The sequence below is a fragment of the Typopeltis vanoorti genome, chromosome 8, assembly GCF_054136105.1.
Source record: "Typopeltis vanoorti isolate ZY-2024b chromosome 8, IOZ_Tvanoo_1.0, whole genome shotgun sequence".
Lineage (NCBI taxonomy): Eukaryota > Metazoa > Arthropoda > Arachnida > Uropygi > Thelyphonidae > Typopeltis > Typopeltis vanoorti.
Window position 1 is genome coordinate 43,510,482 of NC_143556.1, and position 24,724 is coordinate 43,535,205.

The window sequence follows — 24,724 nt, forward strand, 5'->3', positions numbered from 1 at the left end:
TTTTCTTCCACAATTCTTCTCAAATTCGTTTCTCAAGTATACTTGCATAAATTTTGCCAGGAACACTCAGTAGGGATATACCTCTGTAATTCTCACATTCAGTTTTATTTCCCTTTTTATATATGGGTACTATGACAGCTCTACTCCAATCATCGGGAATCCTCCATCTGTCCAGGCATTCTGAACTATGCAGTGCAGCCACTGTAAGACTTTTATACCACCACACTTCAGCATTTCTGGTCAAATATCATCTACTCCTGCTGCCTTTCCACATTTTAAGCCTTTGATGGCTTTTTCTACTTCAAGTATGGATATGTATTCCTGACTGCATGCCTAGTCAGTGTTTTTTATCACTGTGTTGTCATCACTGCTTGTTTCATTTAGAAAATTTTCAAAGTAATTACTCCATACTTCAAGGATATCTTTTTCTCCCATTGTCATTTCACCTTTATCATCTCTAACTCCTTTTACAGCACTCTTTCTTCCATTCCTAAGCTTCTTCAACAACCTCCAGAATATTTTGCCACCTTCTTGATATTTATTTTCTATGTTCTTGCCATAATCCTCCCATGACTTTTGTTTAGCTAGTTTTACACAGTGTTTAGCTTTATTACATTTGTCTCTGTATTCTCTAAGAGCACAAGCTGACTTATTTGCCAGGAATTTTTGGTATGCTTTCTTCTTTTCCTTCACTGCCTCTTCAACTTCCTGTGTCCACCATGGAGTTCTAATTTTTCTATCCTTGCAGACAACTTCACCACATACCTCTCTAGCTGAATCAATCAGGGTTTTCTTCAAGGCTTGCCACTGAATATCCAAGGTTTGGTTCCTGTTCTCAAACTCTTTCATTTTTCCTTCAGTAATCTTTATGTATTTTAGTCTACAGTTCACATCTGAGAACTGCTCAACTTTTATTCGCTTTAAAACTTTCTTATATGTCATTCTTTTCAATATGAAATTCAATTTTATCCTGCTCAAGACTAAATAGTGATCACTTCCAATTTAAAATCCTCAGTACACTCTGGTGTCCTGCACCAGGGAGAAAACATCACTATCAACAATAACATAATCAATGAGACTTTTCTTATTCCTTGCCTCTTCTCTTCATGTGAATGTGTGCACATTTTTATGTTGGAACATGGTGTTAGTAATAACCAGTCCATGTCCTGAGCAGAAATCCAACAGGTATTTGCCATTATTATTAGCTTTGCTCTTTTCTCCAAATTTTTCCAAAACATTTTTGTATGTCTGACAATCACTTCCTACTCTGCTATTTAGATCCCCAACAAGGACCAATTTTTCCTTTTTCATTGTGTCAGTAGCTTTCTCTAGAGCCTCAAAAAATTCTTCCACTTCTACCTTAGTAGAACCTTCTGTGGGACCATAGTCACAAATAAGTCTCATTGTCCAGTTCCCCATTCTGATATCTGCCCAAATCACTCTACTAGACACTATATGAGCCTCGTATTTTGTGTTGAATACTATGGCTACTCTTTCTTTTCCTTGATTGTCATTTCCTGAATATAACATTTTCTATTTATTGCTCAGAAAGATCTCACCAGTTTTTGTCTTTTTTGTTTCAGTCACCCCTATTATGTCGATCTGGTGCTTATCTAATTCCTGAGCTAGCTCCATTTCTTTGCAATTCAGGCTTCTTATGTTGATAGTACCGATCTTTAACTCTGGTGATGTTGAGTTGGGGTGTGCTTTCAGATTTGTTCCAGTAGCTGACTTTTCGATGTTCGCCCTGGTTCTCTGGCGAAAACAACGGGGCCTTGTTTAACTGGGCAACGCCTCAGCCGGCATGAAATTTTGTCATGTTGTACCATTATTTTCTATATTGGTTTAAGCCAATAAGAATACAATTTGGTTGGCTAAATCCCAAATTGCCAGCCCATCCTCGTTCATTCAGTATCCAGGTAGATACCCAACAGAGCGCACCACGAGAAGGTGAGGATTGGACATTAGGTCAGAAGCCCTGGTCGGTTCTCCACATTCCTTTAAAAGCTATGTGGAGGTCTCCTCTCAGTTATACAGCTTTGACCCTTAAGCACCCCCGATCACAAGACCTATAAAACTACATTGCCATATGTGTGAGCAGGTGATTAAGGAGTAAAATGTAACCTGTTAATATGTTTCTTAAAGAGTGGAAAAAAACTGTATGGGAAAAAATAGTTCATTCCATCCACCTCAAAGAATAGAGGTGGATGGAACGAACTATTAGTTCGATGTGTTCGAAGATGGACTGAGTATGGATGTTGTTCAGTGGCTGCTCTAGTTCTTACGTGATTAGAAGGAAGTGGAGAAATAGCAGCCAATTCAGAGGAGTAATGCCCATAGAAATAACTATAGAAGAGGCACAGTGCCTCTTCTAATATGATAAATTCATTGAAGGGAGTCTGTGAGGGAAGGGGTGTATCCAGGGTGACCACATCTAGTACTTTTGTACTAGATCTAGTACGTTTTATAAATTTTTAGTGTTCTAGTATGTTCACAAACAGATCTAGTACTTTTTCCCTTCCGAATAATAATATCAACATGAGAGTTAGACATATGAGTTGAATATTTTTCTCTTCTCCCACCTCCCCATATGTCACATTCAGTGACACAAGAATATGATTTCTCTTTTTTTTCCTAACCCTCTCAACTGTTGCTAGTCTTCCCCCCCCCCACGATCCCGTACTCAGGCAATACGACTGGCATTAGCCAATGAAAACATATTCTTCGCTGTTCAAAATTCAAGCACTTCTCGCATGTTATAAAAAGTCCAGTGTTTAAACTTGTTTTTCGATGAAGAATTAAACTTGTTTAATTCTTCATCGAAAATATTATTATTTAGATTTTACTTTTAAACATGAACAAGTGACAAGCAAAACGTTCTAAATTTAAATTTGATTCTAAATCTCAGGAGAAAATGTGTAGTGCATGAGTCAGTAAAGTACATAAACGAGCTATTGAAAGTGAAGATATCAATGCCAGCCCTTCCCACTCACAAGAAACCACTTCTCACACAGATAATTCAGATAAAAGAGAAGGTGATGCTAGTTATGATTCAAATTCAGGTTTACAAGGTTCATCTAAAAAGATGAAAAAAATCATATAAGCAAAAATTCAAAGAAGAATGTTTGGAGGTTCCCTTTCTTAAATCCTGGATTTATTCAGGTAAAAGTAAAGACACTGCTTATTGTAAATTTTGTGATATAAGCATTAATGGTAGCAAATGTCTATTGATTCGTTATGCAAACACTCCAAAACACTAGCAGAATGTAGAATCTAAAAGAAGCTCACCAGGTATAATGTCGTTGTTTAAATCCAGTTCCAAATATTAGTCGGAAAAATAAATTAAAGATGCAGAATTAAGATTATGTGCATAAGATGCAGATAGGTCCCTTCTGTACAAGGGTGCAAAGAACCCGGGTGGCACAATTTAGGGACGATATAATCGAACACGTTCATAAAAAAAATAGAGAATAAATAATACACTGAACTGTTTGTGCATATTTGTCACCTTCGAATGTGAGAGATTTCAATGAGGGGCTGAATCGCTGGGTAGTTAAATAAATGGTACGAGCTTCAACACAACTTACTTTAATCACTGCTCTCAGCACAGTGAACAAACATTCTAGGAATTTCTTCAGTTTTCTTCTTGATGGACTTGTGTTTCACTCAGGATTTCTCCATGAGTGCAGGTCACAAAGATGCCTCCAACGTTCTCGATCTTGAGCCTCTCTCTCTTTCATGTTATCCCCATAGATTTCACTAGTGGATCTTCTCATCTTGTAGGTGGTCTTCCTGGTTTTCTCTTTATTCTTGTTGCCAGTTGAATATTCTATATGTCCCTCTGTTATTCCTGAGTCTGGTGATGTGACCTGCTTATCTCATCCTGCTTTCATATACTGCAGTTACCATGTCTTTTATGCCTGATCTCTTTCTTAGTTCCGTGATTCTAACATGTTCCATTTTGTTGATTGATGTTACAAATCCTACGTTCCATTGCATGCTGAGTTATTCTGAGAGTCTCTTCTTCTTTTCTTGTCGTGTTCCATGTTACATTACAGGAGTATGCTTGTTTATTATATAAAAATAACTTTTTTTTACTATTTGTGTTTTTTCTTTATTTTAATATACATTCCTCTTAATGTGCAGTATAATAAAATGATTCGTAATGTGTTATTGTACTTCGGGATCCTTTAATTTTTGATGGAAAGGGGCGCACAAACATTTTGCACTCAGGAGTCGCAAACCAACAGAATGGCCCTGGATGCTGAACACAATTTGCTTTTGTGGCTTATGGATACTCTTCCAACTCTATTGAAAACAATTGTTCCTGATAGTGAAATTGCTAAGAAAATACAGTGTGGATGCACTAAATGTAACTATCTTATAAAAAAAATGCTTTGGCTGTAGATTCATGCAATGAAATCTCAAAAAAAAAAAAAAAAAAAACCTCCTTTGACAAAAGAAAAATTAAAATATTCATCAGCCACAGATTTTACTATTTCTGAAGAGTTAATTAATTTAGCAAAATCTGATAAAAATAATGAATAAATACTTCCAGTGTTTTTCTTGTGGGTGGGAATCCCTGTATATATGTAAATAGCATAATAAATAATTGAAAATTTAATGTTACATTATTTTAAACACTAAAATGATACTAAAAATTATATGGTAAATTAATACAGATGTGAAGTGCTAGAGTTACAATTGATACTTCGTGTTTCATTAGACTATTTAAATTATACATGTTTTGGTCATAAAGTATTACAAAAATGAAGATTTATTGTTACATAGACCATATATTTACAACGTACTTAAGCTCTTACAAATTGCCTACCGGTTTCGCTAGTAACTGACCAGCTTTCTCAAGGCTTGCATAGTACAAAAAACATTTCTCAAGGCTTGCATAGTACAAAAAAGAGGTAAATGCAATTTACCTCTTTTTTGTACTATGCAAGCCTTGAGAAAGCTGGTCAGTTACTAGCGAAACCGGTAGGCAATTTGTAAGAGCTTAAGTACGTTGTAAATATATGGTCTATGTAACAATAAATCTTCATTTTGTAATTGATACTTCTATTATGATGATTGACAACTGCAGCTCTTAGACTCATAGATGACTACAGTGAGGTGAGTTTGACTTTTTTTCTTTTCATATTTGTTATACATGTGTTAATTTAGTGGTTTTACATTGAGTTCAAATATGATAATAAGGTAATAATATCGTAAAATGCCCTAAATAGGGTGAAACGAAAACAAATAAAAATGTAGTACTTTTTTTTGAGATCTAGTACCTTTTTCCTGCATAAGTTAGTACGAAATATTTTTGCTGAGTGGTCACCCTGGTCCTCACTACACGTTGTGTCCGCATGGTTAGCCTAGTGGCTATGTGCTTTGCAACCATATGCCTGGGGAAAGAGTGTCCTAGATTCGATTCCTGTCGACGATGTGAGGAGCTGAAGGATCTTCCCATAGCCAGTCTTGGGCGTGAACAAGCAGGGGAAAACCCTGCGTGGGGCTTTATCTGGGAGGTTTTCATCCCACAAGCAGGCAAACTGACCCCATGTACACACAGGCTAGTCATAGAATATAGTACTTATCCCTCAGGAGGGCTCAACCAGTCCTAAGGGGCAGTTGAGGAATGGGGAGGGCCCTACAAGAATGAATGAAACTACATGTCATTATGCCTGTAGCTAACCATATGTCACATCATGATTGGGATGAAATGCCATATATTCTCCCTTATACCCTCTGGTGTAAAGCAGTAACTAACTATATACTTTCCTGTCCTCTATCTCACAATGTATTGCCTCAAATGAATAGCCCTCTGCATCTTATCCTCCTTATGAACTTCTACTCTTTTTAGTTTCAATTCTTAAATTCCACTTCCATTCTGTTCACTCTGTCCTCTCCGAAAATACTATATCTCTTGCATTTTATTGCTATGATTATATCAGCTTGGTGGCAGAGGATCGTGATCATTGGAAGTTCCTCTTGCAGCTGTTGCCCCCACAACCCAATTAGGAAGAGTGGGCCTTGAAGATGTACGTATGTATGGTTATGACATGCTTAGGGGACAGCTTAAAGCTATTGCGTGGAATGAGGAGGTGAGTGGTAAGGAAATAAATGCTGCTTGAAAACTGACAAAGAAATACATAACAGCATAAATGTGCAAATGTATTCTGAAGGTCAAAAGGCTGAATAAGTTAGGTATAAAATAAATGAATCTGGGGTTTAAGCATGAAATCTGGAAGAAGAGGGCACTTTGGAGGAAGTACAGGGTGAATAATGATAATAATCAGTTACATGAAAAGTATAAAGAAAACCCAGGAGAACGATTCAGTTAGTAAGGAGATAGCAATTCCATAAATGGACCTATCAGTACAGTATGAGCAGACATTGGGAAATTAGGCAAAGAAAAATCCTAGAGAGTTTTTAGACTCATGTGGCAAGTAGTGGGGAAGATGATTAATGGATAAAAATGGTAGAATAGTAACTGCTGCAGAAGACATTGTTGAGGTATTCAGTGGAAACTCCTGATCAGAGTGGAATTACGAGAAAGTTAAGTGCAGAGGACATAGGAGGAGATGGTTAATTTTGAGTGATCAGGAGGTATTTGAGGAAATAAATAAGATTGATTTCAATAAGGTGATAGGATTTGATGCCTCACCACAGATCTTAAGATAATGTTCCAGGGAATTGGCAGTAGCATTAGCATGCCTGTTTAATAAAAGTCTTACAACAGAACAGGTTTCAAGAGAGTGGAAATCAGGTAAAATTGTTCCACTGCATAAAGTGGTGATAAGGATGTAGGTTCAAATTATAGGCCAATTGTATATCTGGAGTTGTGGTGAAGGTACTAGAGTGATTGGTGAGATGTAGGATACAGAAATTGGTTGATAACAGCAGTATTCTCTGTGGTTATCAGCATGGGTATGTTAAAGGGAGATCATGTTTTACTAAGTTACTTATGTACTATAATAAGGTGACAGATGTCTTGGACAAAGGTGATGCATATACAGTAGTATACTTAGATTTTGCAAAAGTTTTGATAGGTCACCACACAACAAGCTATTAAATAAATTGAAATGGATGGGACTGGATAACACACACTTCTGAGGTGGATCAGTTACTAGCTATCAGATAGGTATCAGAAAGTTGTATATGGAGGATACAATATCCCAAGAGGAAGGTTGCTAGTGGTGCACCACAGGGATCAGTTTTGGGACTTGTTGTTCAGTTTGAATATTAATGATATTGAGATGGGTTTAACTGGAGATATGCAGCTGTTTTCAAGATGATGCAAAATTAGGGAGAGTAATGCAGAGTCGAGCAGATGTTATGGCCTAACAAGAGAACTAAATATATTGCATGAATGGGCAGATAAGTGGAACTATCAGTTTAATGTAGGAGTATGAGAACAGATTGTGAGAATGTAAATTGCAAAGTCTTGTAAATAGGAGGGGGAGGAGGAGAGTGGGATATGATTGAGACATATAAGCTTGTCAGGAGTTGTTATAAGCTTGTCAGGGGTTGTTATCAGCTTGACATAGAGGAGATTTTTTTTTTCATAGAATGGTGAAGGGTGTAAAATACGACACCATCCCTGGAAACTGTATACGGCTGGTGTGAGTAGAGAAATGCAGAGCAGGTTCTTTACAGAGAGAAAGAGAGAGAGAGAGAGACAGTGGTTGGTGAGTGAAATGCATTACCTGAGTTTGTTGTGAATGTAGACACACTGAATCTGAGTTTGTTGTGAATGTAGACACACTGAATCTGAGTTTGTTGTGAATGTAGACACTTTGCATCATGTGATGACTCTCCCACTTACTAACCTTTAGGTTGCCTGGACCCACATTCACCTGCATCCCCTCCTAAACATTCTAGTTTCCCTGACTTTGTACTTCTGAACTTTTACTGAACAGCACATTCTCAAGACTCCTGACACCAAATCCATTTAGATGCAAGTCATTCACCTTATATAAATCCTTCCTTCCATCAAACTTACTCCACAAGTCCACAAACTTCACACCATTCCTCACACACACACACACAATGCACTGATTCATTCACAATCACATCTCTCCATCTCAGTTGGCCTGTATCATACCATGGCAAGAGACTCACAATTTTAATTAATTCTTTCTCACTCTTCTTTTGCTCATGTACTAGCAACTCTTTCATGTCTTTTTGCATACCACACTTGTCACCTGCTAAATCATTTATACCAAAATCAACATCTCAAAATAAAAAAACTAGGCCACTTTAAAGCCAGTATAGAAAACCTCGCATTCCAACACACTGATATAATGGTCAGATTTGATGTCTCCCCTCTGTTCACCAATCAAAGCCACCTTAGACATCATCCAAGTTATATTTCCTCCCAATATCTCAGCCCTGTTTCAGTTCACCATGAACTTGGGCTGTTTAGTTTTCCAAGGAAAATTCTACAAACAGATAGAGAGGACAGCCATGGGTTCTCCATTTCTCCACCTCTGGCCAACTTCTTCATAGATACCGTTGAACAAAAAACCTCAAACTCTGCCCCATATAAACCTACTCTGGCTACACTACATAGATGAGGTATTCTCCATTTGATTGAGAATACCTCATCAAATGATCTGCCCAACATATCATTTGTTTGATGTGTGTGTGTGTGTGTGTGTGTGTGTGTGTGTGTGTGTGTGTGTGTGTGTGTGTGTGTGTGTGTGTGTGTGTGTGTGTGTGTGTGTGTGTGTGTGTGTGTGTGTGTGTGTGTGTGTGTGTGCGTGTGTCATAGGTTTTTGTTCTATTTGAACATAAGAACCTTTAAAACTCTTCTTACATCTATGTTTGGTACCAGGATGTTCAGAATGAAAATATGTTAAATTCAGTAATGAATTTTTTCAAGCAGCATGTGAAAGAAGGAACTTGAGGCCAAAGAGTGTTGGATTTGTGCATAGCATCAGAAGGGGGGGTCTCTCTTAAGAATATGACTATTTTACCCCTAGTTGGTGATAGTGATCATGTTGTGCTTTCTTGGGAAGTATCTAATTATATTGATGTTCCTATTAGAATAAGTTACATGTTGAACTGCAAAGCTGGAAATTATGATCAACTTAAGAGAATACTATCTTTAGTCCCATGGTATCAGTTACTGAATGGGAAAAATGTCAGCAATGCATGGAAATCTTTGAAAAAGTGCTTAATGTATCCCTAGTGTTGGTATCTGAATGTATCCCTAGTGTTTGAAGAATAAGTAGGTTGGGAATGAAATGGATGTGCAACCTTATTAAGCAAAAGAACCACAAGAAGAAGATGATGTGGAAAGAATATCATGTGAATAAGAGTGACAGGTGTTATGAAATATATACTGCTCAGATCAGATTACTTTTCTGAAAGTAATCTGATCTGAAAGATATATCGGAGTATGAAAAGAAATTGGCTATGCAAGCTGAAGGCAATCGAAAAGAATTTCATCATTATGCAACAAGCAAATAAACGAATTAATGTGGAAGAATAACTTTATTGAATGCAAATGGTACTCCAGTGTCAGAAGGTAATGAGATAGTTCAAGTAATGAGTCCTCACTTTGCTAAGATATATCAACCAGGTATATGTAACATGGTGCACATTGCTACAGCTACTGTTGGTGTCAGGTTATTTTGTGCCCTAGGCAAAGTTTACAAGTGCGCCCCTTATTTCATAAACTAAAATGTTTCTAATTGACATTAAACAAAATAAAATTGTCTTTCAGGTTAAATTAATAGGTAAAATAGGGCTTTTTTTTTTTTTTTTTTAATTAACTTGAAAATTTTCTGTTATAATTCATTTACAAAAAAAAGTTATAAAATACCGAAATTTAATATTTTAAAATATTTATCTTAATTGAATTTTAAATAGCGGTAAATTCAAATCATTTAGGTAAGGAACAAAAAAGAACCAAGAGTTAAATAGTAAAATAGTGTGATGTGTGAGGGATAAGGAAAAAGAATCGATACCTAAATCACATATCACTAGTTTAGTAAAGTATGAATAAAGCATAGCTTGAAGTTTGGCGCCCCTTCATGGCTTGCGCCCTAGGCGCAGGGGCGTGCCAGTAGTGTCTGGCGCCTGTGTTAAAAACTTTAGTTGGCACCCCTATACCCAGTAGTGTCCGGCGCCTGTGTGCAAAACCAGATCTTTGACTCCAGGAGAGTTAATATAATAATAAAAATAATAATAATAATAATCTTCGGCGCACCGACTAATGCAAACTATGAAATTAATTCTACAAAAGGGAAAAAATACTCAGTGAAATAAACTAATATGGTTTCAATAGCAGGCTATTTACATGTCCTGCTTATATTATTAAGCTGGACGATAATGAAAATAAATAATGAAAGAAAATTTTCCGTTCTATATATATATATTACAAAAATTATGATGTCGAGGATTGCTTTCTTTTTTGATAAACTAGTAATTTCTTGAAAACTAATAAAAATCATTGTATTTATGGTACTATAAGTACAGCAAAAAAGCGACATTAAAAACTAACGTTGCTTTTTTTCAATATGACCTCTTTTAATCGTTCAAATACAACTTTTATCAAATTAATTTCGGTACCCTGCATGAAATTTTTGCTTACAATTTTCATTCCTGATTTTCATTGATTACAATTTAGTTGTTCTATTCACTCGACTGTTTACAACTAAGCAAGTCTAAAAATTTATTATTATACCTCTATATAAATAAAACAAAATAAACAATCTCTCTTTGGTAATAAACAAAATACTATTCAACAGATGCGTACTCTTCCCCCCCCCCCCCCACACACACACATACACACTTCATAACACAAATTCGAAAGAGCTCTTCTAATAATATACTTCGCACAGAGTGACGTAACCGCTTTGCTTGAGATAACAGGAGCACAATACGGACGAATGTCCCAACCATAGGAAAAAGTCCGGAAAGTCCAAAACATTAAAAAGTCATATAATTTTGAGGTGCTCTAAAATGAATTTTGTTGGGGGATCATGTTACATTGTTTAGCCAGTAAATGCAATAATATAATGTATATAACCATGTAAGAGCACATCTAAATCACTGATAATTGTGCATGCGTTTCCATTTATCCCTCTTGTTGCATCACGTGTTTGTATATAGTTCAACGTTCCTCCGAAAATGTTGAGTCTGGTTAAACTCAGTATTTTATTGGCATTAAAAGCAAATTAAAACAAAAACAACGAATTTCTACATACATGCTAGACAAACTTTGGCCGCAACCTTTTGGAACAATCCATATCTTAATACACATATGCAAAACAATGACAGCATCTATCATGGCATATTTTTAATTAAAACTTAGAGTAAAAATTGAAATAAAAAAAAATCACCTTCCCAATGAAGCACAGATGAATCGACCAACGCCCTAAGCACCTACAATAATTCACAGCAGCTTCGAAACTATATGTATCGTGCTATTTCTACATCCTATCAGCCTGGCACTCGTGCTGTTCTCTACCGGTAAGCGGAGACAGAGATGCTGAACTAATGACGTCACAGACCAAACATACAGCACAAACCTAGCGGATAGCATGGGTTCCTGTTAGGAGCGTCTTATCACAGTAGCTTCCTGCTCGTGTACAATGATTGGCACTATCGCCTGCACAACGTTCCGAAGCGATTATCGCATTTGTGAAAGCATAAGAGCTCTGCCGGAATACCTTATCGAGTAGTAAAGAGAGTGGAGAGAACGAAGACGTACTGACAACAATCAGTCAGCCAGGTGCAACAAGTTACATTGTATGTCAGTGTTCTACGGACGCAGCAACAGCAAAATGACAAACATGTTAGAAGAGAAAGCTGCTATTTATGATGCAAAACCGAAATGCTATGAAACACGGGGAACAGTAATACAACAAAAAACATCATCGTTGAATTTTTCTCATAGCAAGAAAGTTGTAAAATAGAAAACTTATCTTTTTAGTTAATTTAGTTTTGCAATTGTTCTTTTATTGTTTTAGCAAAACGAAGTAAACCAATTTTGGAAACCTACCATGACTGGGCACGAAACGAATTATTTTCATTAAAAAAAACTTCTCTTACACGCATATGATTTATATTTAATTTTATTTACAAGATATATAACTAATGTAAGCGAGAAGAGGTAATGAAGAGAGGGTAACATGAATTTTATTATTATTATTATTATTATTATTATTATTATTATTATTATTAAAAACTCATAAGTTTTAACAACGAATTCTTATTTATAATTTTGAATGAACGAATGAATTCCAGTCAAAATCCAAATGAATTTTGACTGGATAAAAATTTACTCTTGATTTTTTTTTTAATGTCGAAAGCGGCACATGTGGAGAAAAAAGAAACAAATTCTTGTCAAAATTTATTGTTATAATCATTTCGTAAAATTTAAATAGACCTTTTAAAATGTATATAAAGTAAAATAAGTATTTTAAAAATACATGTTACGAAATACAATAATATTTACCCTTAAACTGTATCGATGTAAACAATTACACGGTACAAAAACAATAACGTTTACTATTGTATTATAGTAATGTAAGCAACAAGCAGAGTGATGCACCAATACCCTGGTAGTTTTTGTCAAAGACGCAACATTAATAAGTTATGGAATGCATAAACGTCAAGTTCACGCGGGTTTACGATATTAAAATACTTTAATATCTGAAGACTGGTATTTAATAAACAAAAGGCAACAGAATAAATGCGAATTATATTAACAGAAAGAGATTCATATCACGAGGAATCAATTTTAATCACTACAATCCAACTCCATTGCGTGCATCACGTTTACACAGAAATTACTCGCATCTTTAGCTAATTAAAAAAATGTATTTCGGTTTTCATGTAAAGTAATAATTATTACTAGTAAGCACCTCCGTAGCGCAGCTGGAAGAACGACACAATATGCCTCCTTCGACTGGAAAAAAAAATTAATTCAATTCTCGTTGCGATACGAAGAATCTTTATATGGGCCTTTCCAAATGAAGATGATTAGCTAGTCTCATACGGAATGAGCTTGATTTTATTTCCGGAAACTCGGGTTTTAAATCTATCAAAATAGGCAAACAGCCCAGAAGCACGCATGCAGTTTTCAAAAATACATTTGAGAGGATGAAGTAGCATATAATTATAATTACCAGAATTGTCCAGTTTAATCCAATTTCTGAGAAATTAAGAACTTTGTGTTATTTAAGATATTAAGGACAACTAAATATAAGAAAAGTACAGCAGCAGTGGAAGGAGTAAGGTCAATTGGACTATTCAGTGATGAGAAATCAAACGTTTTATAAATTTTTCAGTGATAAAAGAAATTAATAAAAAAGGATTTTAAACATTGAAACTGTTGATTGAAGAACGTAACGTACGGCTATATGATATTACTTTATATTATATGTCTGCAAGTTTAATGGTCCCCTTTATGAGCTAATAAATCATTAAATAACCCTCTCTGGATCCAACAAGCATGAAAATGTGCAAACCACCACAAACGTGATAATAATAAATAAATAAAATAATGTCGATCTTTGCATTGTCGTAACATTCTAGCATGGATCGGATGCATTTTCAGTTAAATAAATAACAATTGTCTATTAATACTTCTATCTATCCTGTTCCTTTTCCGGACGATTGAAGTGAAAGGAACAAATCAATACTGGTTAAGTACACGATTTGTAAAGGACGTAGCATGAATACATAATACGCATGAGTGAAAGAGGTCACATTTTAATAAAGTATTTTCCAAACAACTTTTACTATGTCAATTGTCATGGCATCATTACTAGTACGGCAAGTATATTGTCCATATCTCCAGCAAACGGTGAAAGATAAATTTCCAAGAGTTAATATTAATTTCAAATTTCACTGGAGTTCAATTATATCATAAGAATGGGTAATCAATTAAAAAAAAAAAGATTGTAGAATCTGTTAGTCTAATGACACTCCGAAATCGTTGTTTAATCTTTTTTTTTTTTTTTTTAATTTAATGAATGTATACAGTATATGTGACGCACTAAGTGATAAATGACCTTCGTTGTCCCGTGAAACGCACCACCACCACGCTTGTAGACTTGGAGAGCGAATGTCATGTTTGGCCTGCAGAACAGGGATTCCGGTTTCTGTTCCTTCCCCTCTTCTCCATGCAACGTGCAATACCTTTCATGAGCATGCCAGATATACTTAGGGACCCAATACCTGCTCTATTTCGAGCCAGAGATAATACAGATAGTACGAGTACCGGGACCAGTGCACAGATAGTACACTGGTCCAAGCCTGTCAGTAACAAGTCAGGAGTTTTCCCAGAAATAATATACACAAGTCAAGAGGATTCCAGTCAGCTGGGGAATAATCCCACTAATCACACACTCTGCCAAGTCATGCCTTGAGGGCAGTGGTGTAGTTAAAGCTTTTGCCGCCCGGGGTGATCCCTGAGTTTGCCGCCCCTCTCAACACACACCAAAAGTACTACAAAAAGTCAAAACGACGTATAAGGAAATAAATTAAAACACTATGTTTATTTTTGAAGTACAACTTTAATTCCAACATTCTAAAATGTTATTTTTCTTACTTTTCGGTTAGCAAAATCGTCAATGACATTGTCGAAGTCTATTTCATCATATAGTTGCTGTTCTATAGACAGTAAGATTTCTTAAACGCAAAGTGCCACCCGGGGCGGACCCCCCCCAGTTACGCCATTGCTTGAGGGGAGTCCCAAAAGGCTCCCCCCCCCCTAGAAGACAGAGAAAGAGTCGATTTCATAAAATTCATAATAATCAGTGATGAAACATTCAATAAACAATGACGGCAATTAAAATAAACTTCCCTCATAAACCATTCTCAATGAATAAAAACATATCAAAGAAAATATATACAAATACAAGCATATATAAACAAGCCAAAATCCTTATTAAAAAAAAAAATCACTTTCCCATCTATTTCAACAACCACCGTGGCATAAATAGTAGCATAAACGAAGTACACCATAACTTACTGATCTAGACAAGACCTCCATCTCGACAGAAATCCAAATTGCAGCAACAACAACAACAACAATTCACCTTCAATGTTCGAACTACACCAATCCTGTGTCTTTGTGAGCTCAGACAATGCCTTCCAAAGAATGCTACTTTAGAATCCCGTGCTTTTGACCTCTCCTCTGGTTGAAGGTTTCCTTCCCTCAGGATCAATGCGACGCGATGCGGAAGTTTTTGAAATAAAGCAAAAACGCAGATAATTTGCGTTTTGTAACTGAAATTATTCATCGACCTACCAGAATTAAACAACCTACTCACTATCCCAATACCCGTGATTCTTTTTGTAACCAGTTCTCCTTTTAAATCCATCATACAGGTCACCGTTACTCTAAGTAACTCGGAGCACAACTGGTGCAAGTTTCCTCTCACACGAAACGCCCTACTAATCCAAACATTCCCAACCTTGTGTCCTTTAGCACTATAAAGATATCAACAGGGTGACTTCCGGAACTTCTACTTCTTCTTCTTCTTCCATGGTTTAATTACTCCTTCTGACCTTCTGATCCAAACACCTGCTCTGAGTGAGTCACAAAAATCAACTTCATTGGTTCGAAAAGCCTCTCCCAATTCTACCAAATTATCTGCTTCAGCATAGGCTGAGTGTGATGCTGGGGTACTTGTTGTAAGTCACTTGCGGTAAGCTTTTTTTTTCTTCAACAGAAGACAGTGGCACACCCAGAGGGGGACGAGGGAATCTGCCCCCCCCCCAAAAAAAAGAAAAAGAAAAAACAGTAGAAAATTTTCAAAAAATCTTTTCCTAATTAAAATTCATTTTTTTATTTTTGTTGTGTCGTTTCTTCTATTTCTATACTACTTATGAATTAGCGATCATTGCAGATGCTCAGTCATAAGTCGTATGCGATGCGTAGTGTGTATTCTCAAATCGTCTACTCAACTCCCCCCCCCCCAAGATCAAATCCTGAGTGCCCTACCGACAGAAGATGTACCATACCCGGTTATCGTAGGTGACTTACAACAAGAACCCCAGCTTGATAGTCAGCCCATGCTGAAGGAAGCAATAAATACAAACCAACCATCAGCAAATTCAAATCTGACTTCATAAAGGCCAGTAGAAGAAAATTCGCCTACTATCCAAATGGCAGCCAGACCTTCTCTTCTGGTCCCCTAAAGGGTTTTTTTTTTTTTTTTTTTTTGCTTTGCGAAAAAACATTTCTATACACAACTCACTTATCCTAACATATGAAGGGAAAACGTAGATTCAACCTATTTCAAAGAAAAAAAAATTTCCCGTTGGCTTTCGTACAATACACAAACAGGATAAAGATTATTCCATCCCTTATAAGCAGCATAAAAATAAGCGGAAAAGTTGCGAATGTGAAACACTCTAAATTCAAAAGTTGACCGAAAGAGAGCGAGATTAATTCTCAGACGCGTCTAGTGAAATTTCTTCTTTCGTTCATCAGCGAAAGGAATCCCTTCTTATTTGAGAAAACAATTATCGTACCCCTTCTAATTATCAGAATTCATTTTGTGTGTGTGTGAAGGTTTAAAATAAAATACGCATCTTTTTTTTTATTAAAAAAAGAATAATAACAATCTTAATTACCTAAAGTTACTGCTAACTTTAATTTGTTCAAAACACAGGACATTTAAATGGTATAATAAAATAGTGCATTTTCTTCATTAAAATTTCTTTTTTTTTTTTTCATTTTCAACCCAAAGGTGTTCATCGTTTGTTAATAAAACATACTATTAGGAATCATTCACGATATGAAAAGCATATTTAAAATAAGGAATGACGGTGTTACGCTGCAAGGTAAACTCTAACCGATCCAATTCAACCACAAATCTTCCCGCTGAAATTAAAAACTCAATGTCAAAAAAAAAAAAAAGCCTAAACATAACTGCAGACCGCAAAAATAATGTCGCTTTCAACAGAAACAGCTATCTAACTAACGAACAAAGTAAATAAATAAAAATAAATATAAATATAAAATAAAAATTATTGACCTCGAGATTGAGAATGAAGCATTTCCTCCTGAGTGCCTTCACTCTAGGTGAAGGCACTCAGGAGGAAATGCTTAGGATATTATCATACATTCATTTCTTAAATCCTTAAAGTCTAAAAACACTACCATTTTTTCGAAGAAAAAAATTAAGCAAGAAAATACTAATATTGCAAAGAAACTTTCCATTTTTAGTATTTTCCTAAAAAATCAGAGGGAAGCAATTTACAAAAATAAATATTTTTTAAGCGATAATTATTATTATTTAAGAAGGTGTTAAGCTCATTTCATATAAAATAGAATTTTAAAGAACAGTGTTTTATTTCATAGCTACTTTTTCAATTAGGAAAATTAATGTTTTTAGAAAACTTCCGTCTCTTTTTCTAATAACCAAACGAAAAGAAAATTTCGCCAGGACTAATAAGCAAACAACCAACCAATATAAAGCAACCTATCTACAGTATGTTTACTTTGGGGGTGGGGGGGAGATTTCAGAATTGAGAGAGCTATGAACTGCCTCCACCCTCAAGGAGAAAAACTATTGCCATCTCAGACCCACCACTCAGCATATTTCACGGCTTTCCTTCTGACAATAAAATCGAAATGGATTATGATCTCATACACATCTGTTGGCGCCCTGTTAAGAGTTCAGAAAATATCTGTCTTATTATATCAAAAGAGCAGTAATGTCTTAATGAGCAACTTTTATTTTCAAACGAAGAAAAAAAAAATACATGGTTCATTATGTCGGCTTCTGATGATTCAAATTTCTTCAAATCACTTGGATATTTTGGGTTTGAGGTGCTTCAGATTCTGTTAGTTATCTTTCGCTTATATGGTCATGATGCTTTCTCTCGTGTAGATTAATAATTAGTTTAAAACGAATGTATACAAATATCGATTCAGTAATCAACGAAGAACATTTCTGCAGATGTCTTCGAGATCTGACAAAGAATAAAATTAATCCTACCCTTCTCTTTTCCCATTACACATGCACAGCAAGTCCGCTTAGTACTTCATATAAGTAAAATAATAATAATAATAATAATAATAATAATTTTCCATTACTGTAAGTACTGCTTTATGACATGCTTCATGATCTTTAAGATCACTTTTAATCAAATCGTAAATTTTATTTCCCAAAACATTAAAGCTCTTCATTATAGCTGGCATTCTGTTTATGTCATCTAGCGTAGTGTTTCTTCAACTGTGTTCCATGGAATCGTAGCGTTCCGCGAAAACTTGTAGGCGCTCCCCGGAGCATACAGATGTTTATAACTTCTTAATTAGTATTAGTTGTAGTTTCTTGGGGGGGGGGGGGATCAGTGAATGAAAACATTACTAATATTTATTAAATGGACTGATTTCTAGAACAGTTATATTGTTTTTATTACTCGTATTTGTAATAAAAACTATACCATCTCCTTGGCTCTGATTAAGGGTCAACGAGAGGGGAAGGGATCAAGCATAAAATTGTTTTTCCATCATTGCATATTGTATGATCTTCGTGACAAATGTAAAAACTGCGAAAGACCCGTCAGCAATTCAGTAACTGTTTTGAAGGATGAAAAATTCAAGTTACGGAGGGAGAACCCTGCCACCCGATACGAGACAGGCTAGCTAATGATTTTTCTCGTTCTAGAAGAAATTCGAACAACGATCTTTCCAAACAAAGGGTATCGTGAAACCAACTGAGTTACGAAGACTCTAGAAATGAAACAGGATCTCATCATGCAGGAAAGTGCCTGAGCAACTAAACCCTGGATCGTCGGAGATCATGAGAACTATACATAGGAAGTGAATACCTCTTTTAGTAAAACACTAACAAGCCACAGAAATATGGAATTATTGTTGATATCAGTATTGGTTGGATTTACTGCCAAAGCAAATCAGGTTATGAGGTCAATATATTATGTCTGTTAGATACAAGTGCTCTCAGATTGGTTTGTCGATTGCGCTATATGAAAATCCCGCCACCTCCTTATAAAACTAACTCACCTTCAAATTCTTAACTATACGTCTTTACATGTCTTCTTTGCGACTGAAATTACTATGAAAAAAATCTATTCCTTTCGAAAGTTCAATCCATATTACTTAATTAAGAATCTTTATAGATTTTTGCCCATGTTACAAATATTTTATACTGTACTTGCTAGACAAAGAATAATTTATTTCGAAATTTAAACAGACACTTTTCTATTATTTTCCCCTTCCCCTTAATTTTCATACGGTTACACTTGGTTGTGGATGAGATTTACATTGAAAAAAAAAAAAAACAATGAATAATAAATAACAATATCTTGGTGTGTCCACCAAGGTGTACATCTCAGTTTCAACATGAACAGCCTAAATACAAACGTTAGGTATCTCTTCCATCATTTTTAGAAAAGTTAGTATTTAAATAGCCCTTATTTACTAGTACTTATTTTGTATACAAGAATCTTCTTTGGTGCATCAATCTGAAAATTGGTAAATATAGCAGCACATCACAACATCCTGTCTTGTGATTTCCTTTTTATCTCTTCATAACTCTTAGCGCCAATTAGCATCATTATGTTATTTATATATGAAATTCTTGGTCTGCCTCGTGGCCTCTTTCCTTCTACAGTCCCCTCCAATATTTCTGTAATCAGTCCCCATGCCTCAAATGGTGTCCAATTAGGCTTTTTCTTCTCTTATTGACGTATTTCATTAAGACCGCTGTTCATGAACTATATTCAGAACTTCTTCATTACTTCTCTTTTCTGTCCAACTAATTTTCATCATCTTTCTCCAGCACCAAATTTCAAATGCCTCCAACTTTTTCATATCTTGTTTTGTTAGAGTCCGGGCCTCACAACCATATAATGCAATGCTCCATATGTATGTTTTCACTATCCTTTTTTTGAGCTGGATGCTAAGTCCATTACTGGTAAAAATGTTTCTTCTGTTATAGAATGCTTTTTTGGCTAGGATTATTCGTGCTTTAATATCTGATTGGTTTCTTTCATCTTCTGTGATAAGACTTCCAAGATATTTAAAAGAGGATACCTGTTGTAGTAGGTTATTATTTATTTCCAGGTTTATTTTCATTGGATTTGCTTTACTTGTAATTAATAATTTTGTTTTCTTATAATTAATTTTTAGGCTGTACTGTGTGAAAATTTCTTAGTTTGTTTTCGTTATCAGCTACAACTGCTATATCATCCGCAAACCGTAGCCAGTTAATATCAATTTCATTTATCTTAGTTCCGGTTTCTATTAGTCCTTTCAGTTTATTTCCAGTTTCGTAAATAACTGGAGTTATTTAGCATGCTCAACTGGCTTTATACTACCAGACGCGTTTTGTCACTAATATGACACAAAGATTTTTAACTGAAGTGAATTATCATCATCATCAAATTCCTGCCATGTACCCTCAAGGGGTGTACAGGATATGACAGTACTACATGAAAAAATTACATCATTACTAACTTCCTATCTACAATTTTCCTCCAAATCAGTCTGTTACTTGTCAAGACTCCAACATTATCAGATCTTATATTTCTATCGTCTAAGGCACTTTGTACCGTATCAATCCACCTATATCTTGGTCTTCCTCTGGGTCGTTTTCCTGCCAACCTGGCAGAGAACACTTGTTTTGCTAATCTTTCCTCTCCCATTCTATTTAAGTGACCATACCATCTGAGATTAGCTCTGCTAACGCATTCCTGGATGCTGACAATCTCAAGTTCTTTCCTAATATCCTCATTTTTAATATGATATTGCCATTGATGCCATCTGTTCACGCCTCTAATCTTTCTCAGGACTCTCATATCTGCGGTCTCTAGTCTTTGGTCAAGTGTTTTACTTCTGACCCAGCTCTCAGATCCATAAGTTAAAACTGGTTTGAACACAGTCTTGTATACAGCTAATTTAGTGTTCCGACTAATTTCTTTCTTATTCCATATGAATTTATTCAATTGACTTCCCACGATACCAGCTTTGCTGATTCTGTTGTCTATTTCTATATTTAGTTTACCATCTTCAGTAAAAATTGTGCCTGAAGTGAATTATTCAGTCTCATATGAAGGTAGGAGTTCCCTCTTTGAAACTGGAGGTTTTCATCCCATAAAATCGGCAAACAGACCACGAAAGCACCCGGAATTACAGATATACGAGTCTCATATACAAGAATACTATATATTAATTTGAACAAAAACGGCCTAAACAGAGAATACCTTGAAAAAAAAACCAAAAGCATTTTTAGTATATATACTATGATGGAAAAATTTGTCGAACACCTAGGTGTTTCACAAACCTGCACCAATGGCCCGCATCTGTCGATTCCGGATGGCGCTTCCCTGGGTAGAAGATCTTAAATTGGAATAAAAGGACAAAGGCTTTTTTGTTTGTTTGTTTGTAATTCTTCGTTCGACAAAATGGTAATGAAGAATTTGCTATAGAATACTTTTAGGAAGAATTCTAATTCTTCCTAAAAGTGCTCTATAGCATTCAGATGGGGACTCTTATATTGGTTAAAATTTCGCCCTTGCATTCCATTTCTTGACACTGTGTTGATACTCAACTAAGTCTTTCTCAAAGATCAAAAGCTTATATAGAAAGCTAAAACATGTATGTTCATCTTTCCAGACACTATAACGAGTCTTGTCCAAACCAGAAGAAGCATCCCACAACAACGTCACCAAAGTCTGCACATGGAACAATACACTTTAGTCAATAACGTTCTACAGGCAGCCATCGTACCAAGATGTTAAGTCGTCACTCCACACTACAGCTTTCTAGCAGTCTACTGTTCCAATTGTCAGTTCTGCACCACGCTAGTAGGAAAGGAAAACTGTTTACTGTACACAGCAGCCCTTCCATGAGAACTAAACTTTGGCTCCAGACCGCTACAGCTGTGTAAGTCCTGGATTCATCTAATAAAATCCACCGGTGCACAAAGGGAAAAAAAAAAAACGCAGCGTTTTTTTTTTTAACTAGTCTTATTATGTCATTCACATGAACATATTTATGGGAAATACAGCGACCCATGTCATTTCCAGTCTGGTAAATAACTGGAGTCATTTAGCATGCGCAACTGGCTTTATACTACCAGACGCGTTTTGTCACTAATATGACACAAAGATTTTTAACTGAAGTGAATTATTCAGTCTCATATGAAAGTAGGAGTTCCCTCTTTGAAACTGGAGGTTTTCATCCCATGAAATCGGCAAACGGACCACGAAAGCACCCGGAATTACAGATATACGAGTCTCGTAATACGTGACCTCATACCCTTATTCGACTCAACATACTTTCAAAGAACACAACCCAGATCAACTGATACACAGTCTTCGAGAAAATGGAGAGATCCAATTTTTTTTTATTTATTCATAACATACTACATATAATACCAGAAAAATCATGAAACAAAATGTTAATACTGAAAGGGAGAGAGAAGGAGAGAAAATATATGTAATCCCTTTCTTTCCCATTACGGGAACTGTGTGTGTGTGTGTGTGTGTGTGTGTGTGTGTTAAAAATATTATTAAAAATTAAATAACAATTAAAAAAATAAATAACGGGCTTCGGTTCAGTGTCGCTGTTTCATATTATTGTTACAGAGATAAAGAGAAGGCATGAAAGTCAAAAACCCACTTCAGAACGATCTACATTGGCTTACAGCAAATTAACACTAAATATGGGTGGACTTCGTATCCAGAATATATTATTCATGGGTTGAACTTTACCTTAGGCTTGTAATTTAGCACCCGTCACGAGGGAAGTTTTCCTTCTCCAATTACTGAAATATCACACTCATATACCTTCAGATGTTACTTCCTTATCACATATTAGAAATGCAAAAGACTTCCTTAACCAACACAAAGGATGCCCTAACATGGCATCGTAATTCGAACATAGAAAGACAGAATCTCCTATAAATTTTATTACCAGAGAACAAAGAATTCTTATCAATTATGACACTTCCGATCATATTCAAATTATTAGCTTAACATTTCCACTCTTTATCTGAATAGAAAAAGAGGGGAAACCTACCCTTGCAGGTCACATAGCAGCACCTGTTTCTTCATCCTTACTTGATTTATTAATATAACATCTTTGCATATTGGCGATTATATAATTTGCGAAAAGTAACAATAAAACTCAATGCGTCCAAAATTTGCATTAAAAAAATGAAAATATTACTTTATTGGAAAGAAAATCATATTACTTTATATCGATGATAAATTTCTTTTTATCGATGATAATAGTGAATTTGTGTACTTTTTCATTACTTAATAATCAGATCGCACAAGTTCAATTATTTAGGTTGTCAAATTATGCTCAGGCAACTCAGAGCTCACCACCGCGTAAAAAACAAAACGTGAAAGTTCCTTCAGCCTGGGATTCAAATCCTATAGGGTAGTGATCTCATAGGACGAATGCTGTCGGAATGATCCAAAAGGCATTATCGATTACGCTATTGAAGAATGAATTTATGCATGTATGGCTACCATTAATATTAAATGAATAATAATAAAAAATGAGATCGCTATGAAAGAATGCTATTGAGAAACGCAGTTTATGAGACATAAACACATGGATCGTTTCCATGCATGTTTATTTGTCATTTGTAATATACAATTTGGTATCGTTTTGAATCATTCCACTAAATTTTGTTACTGAAAATGGTCTCCTCTTTCAATCATAACTAAAATATTCTATTAGTTTTAGTATAGAATCCTAAATACGATATTTCAATAAAATCGGTTCAGTCAACATAACCATACATAATCAATTTAATAGGCAGTTCGCAGTTTTCGAAGCACACGCACTCGCTGATAATCGCTTCTTAAATCTAAATCAATCAATATGTTCAACATATTTTCTTCTCCATTTTTTCAGCACACAAAGAATATCGAAACACTGATTTTAGATGTCATTTTAAAAAACATATCTGTTTTTTTTTATTGATACTGTATATTGAATTTCTGTTTGTTAAAAATGCAATGTATATGATGCCTGTGTAGCCAAGTGGAAATGGCGTTTGCTTCTATAGTACTATTCTTCTTCCCCCCCCCCAAAAAAAAAAAAAATTAAAGGTTATAAGTTTGATTCTAGTAGCCAACTAGTAGAACATTTTCTAGGCTTTTTTTTTAACGGCCGGCTCACGAGTTAATCGATCTTTAGCAAAAGCAAGTACGATGCCCTCCTAGAAACTCAGTTTAACTCCCCAACTTAAAAAATCGACCGCAGAACTTACACTATTTCCGAAATAATGAGTTCTAATTGCCAACAGTTTCTTAAACGGTTAGTTAGGTCTAAAGGGGCTGCTTTACTTATTCCCTTTATGAAAATATACGTTAGAAGATTTATTTATTTTAATACTGAACGATAAACAAGTAAGAACTTTTTTATTTCTTTAAACTACAAATAAGATAAATAACTCCAAGCCTGGTTGGCCGAAATAGCGTATCAGTTCTCCTACCAACAGCTTATGGGTTTAATCCCATAAGCTGATGTTAGGAGAGGATATGTGAAAAATGATATTTTTGAATTTCCCTTTATGAATTTCCTCGCTCTCATTGTGGAATCGCTGTCCTGTTTATTGGAAGAAGTGCGTGAAAAAAAAAAAGTTCCATTTTTGTCTAGAGTAGCGCTTCCGGATTATCCCTTAGCCAATCCACAGTACTAATGTCCGACAGTTTTACAACTTTTCAGAGATTTCATTTAAAAAAAAAAAAAAACATAATACGATGC

At 35.4% G+C, this 24,724-nt stretch overlaps 1 protein-coding gene across 3 annotated transcripts in view; it reads right to left on the bottom strand.

Moving 5' to 3' along the window:
- The window catches only part of LOC150103955 (spectrin alpha chain-like), an 850,682-nt gene that overhangs the window by 794,144 nt on the left and 31,814 nt on the right, over nt 1-24,724 (bottom strand). For 2 of the 3 annotated variants that reach the window (XM_090397195.1, XM_090397193.1), the window contains exon 1: nt 11,352-11,477. The exons of the other annotated variant lie outside the window; for it this stretch is intronic. The gene's annotated coding sequence lies outside the window, so the exon portion shown is untranslated. Of the gene's footprint in view, nt 1-11,351; nt 11,478-24,724 lie in introns of those variants that run through there. 3 annotated transcript variants of the gene reach the window in all.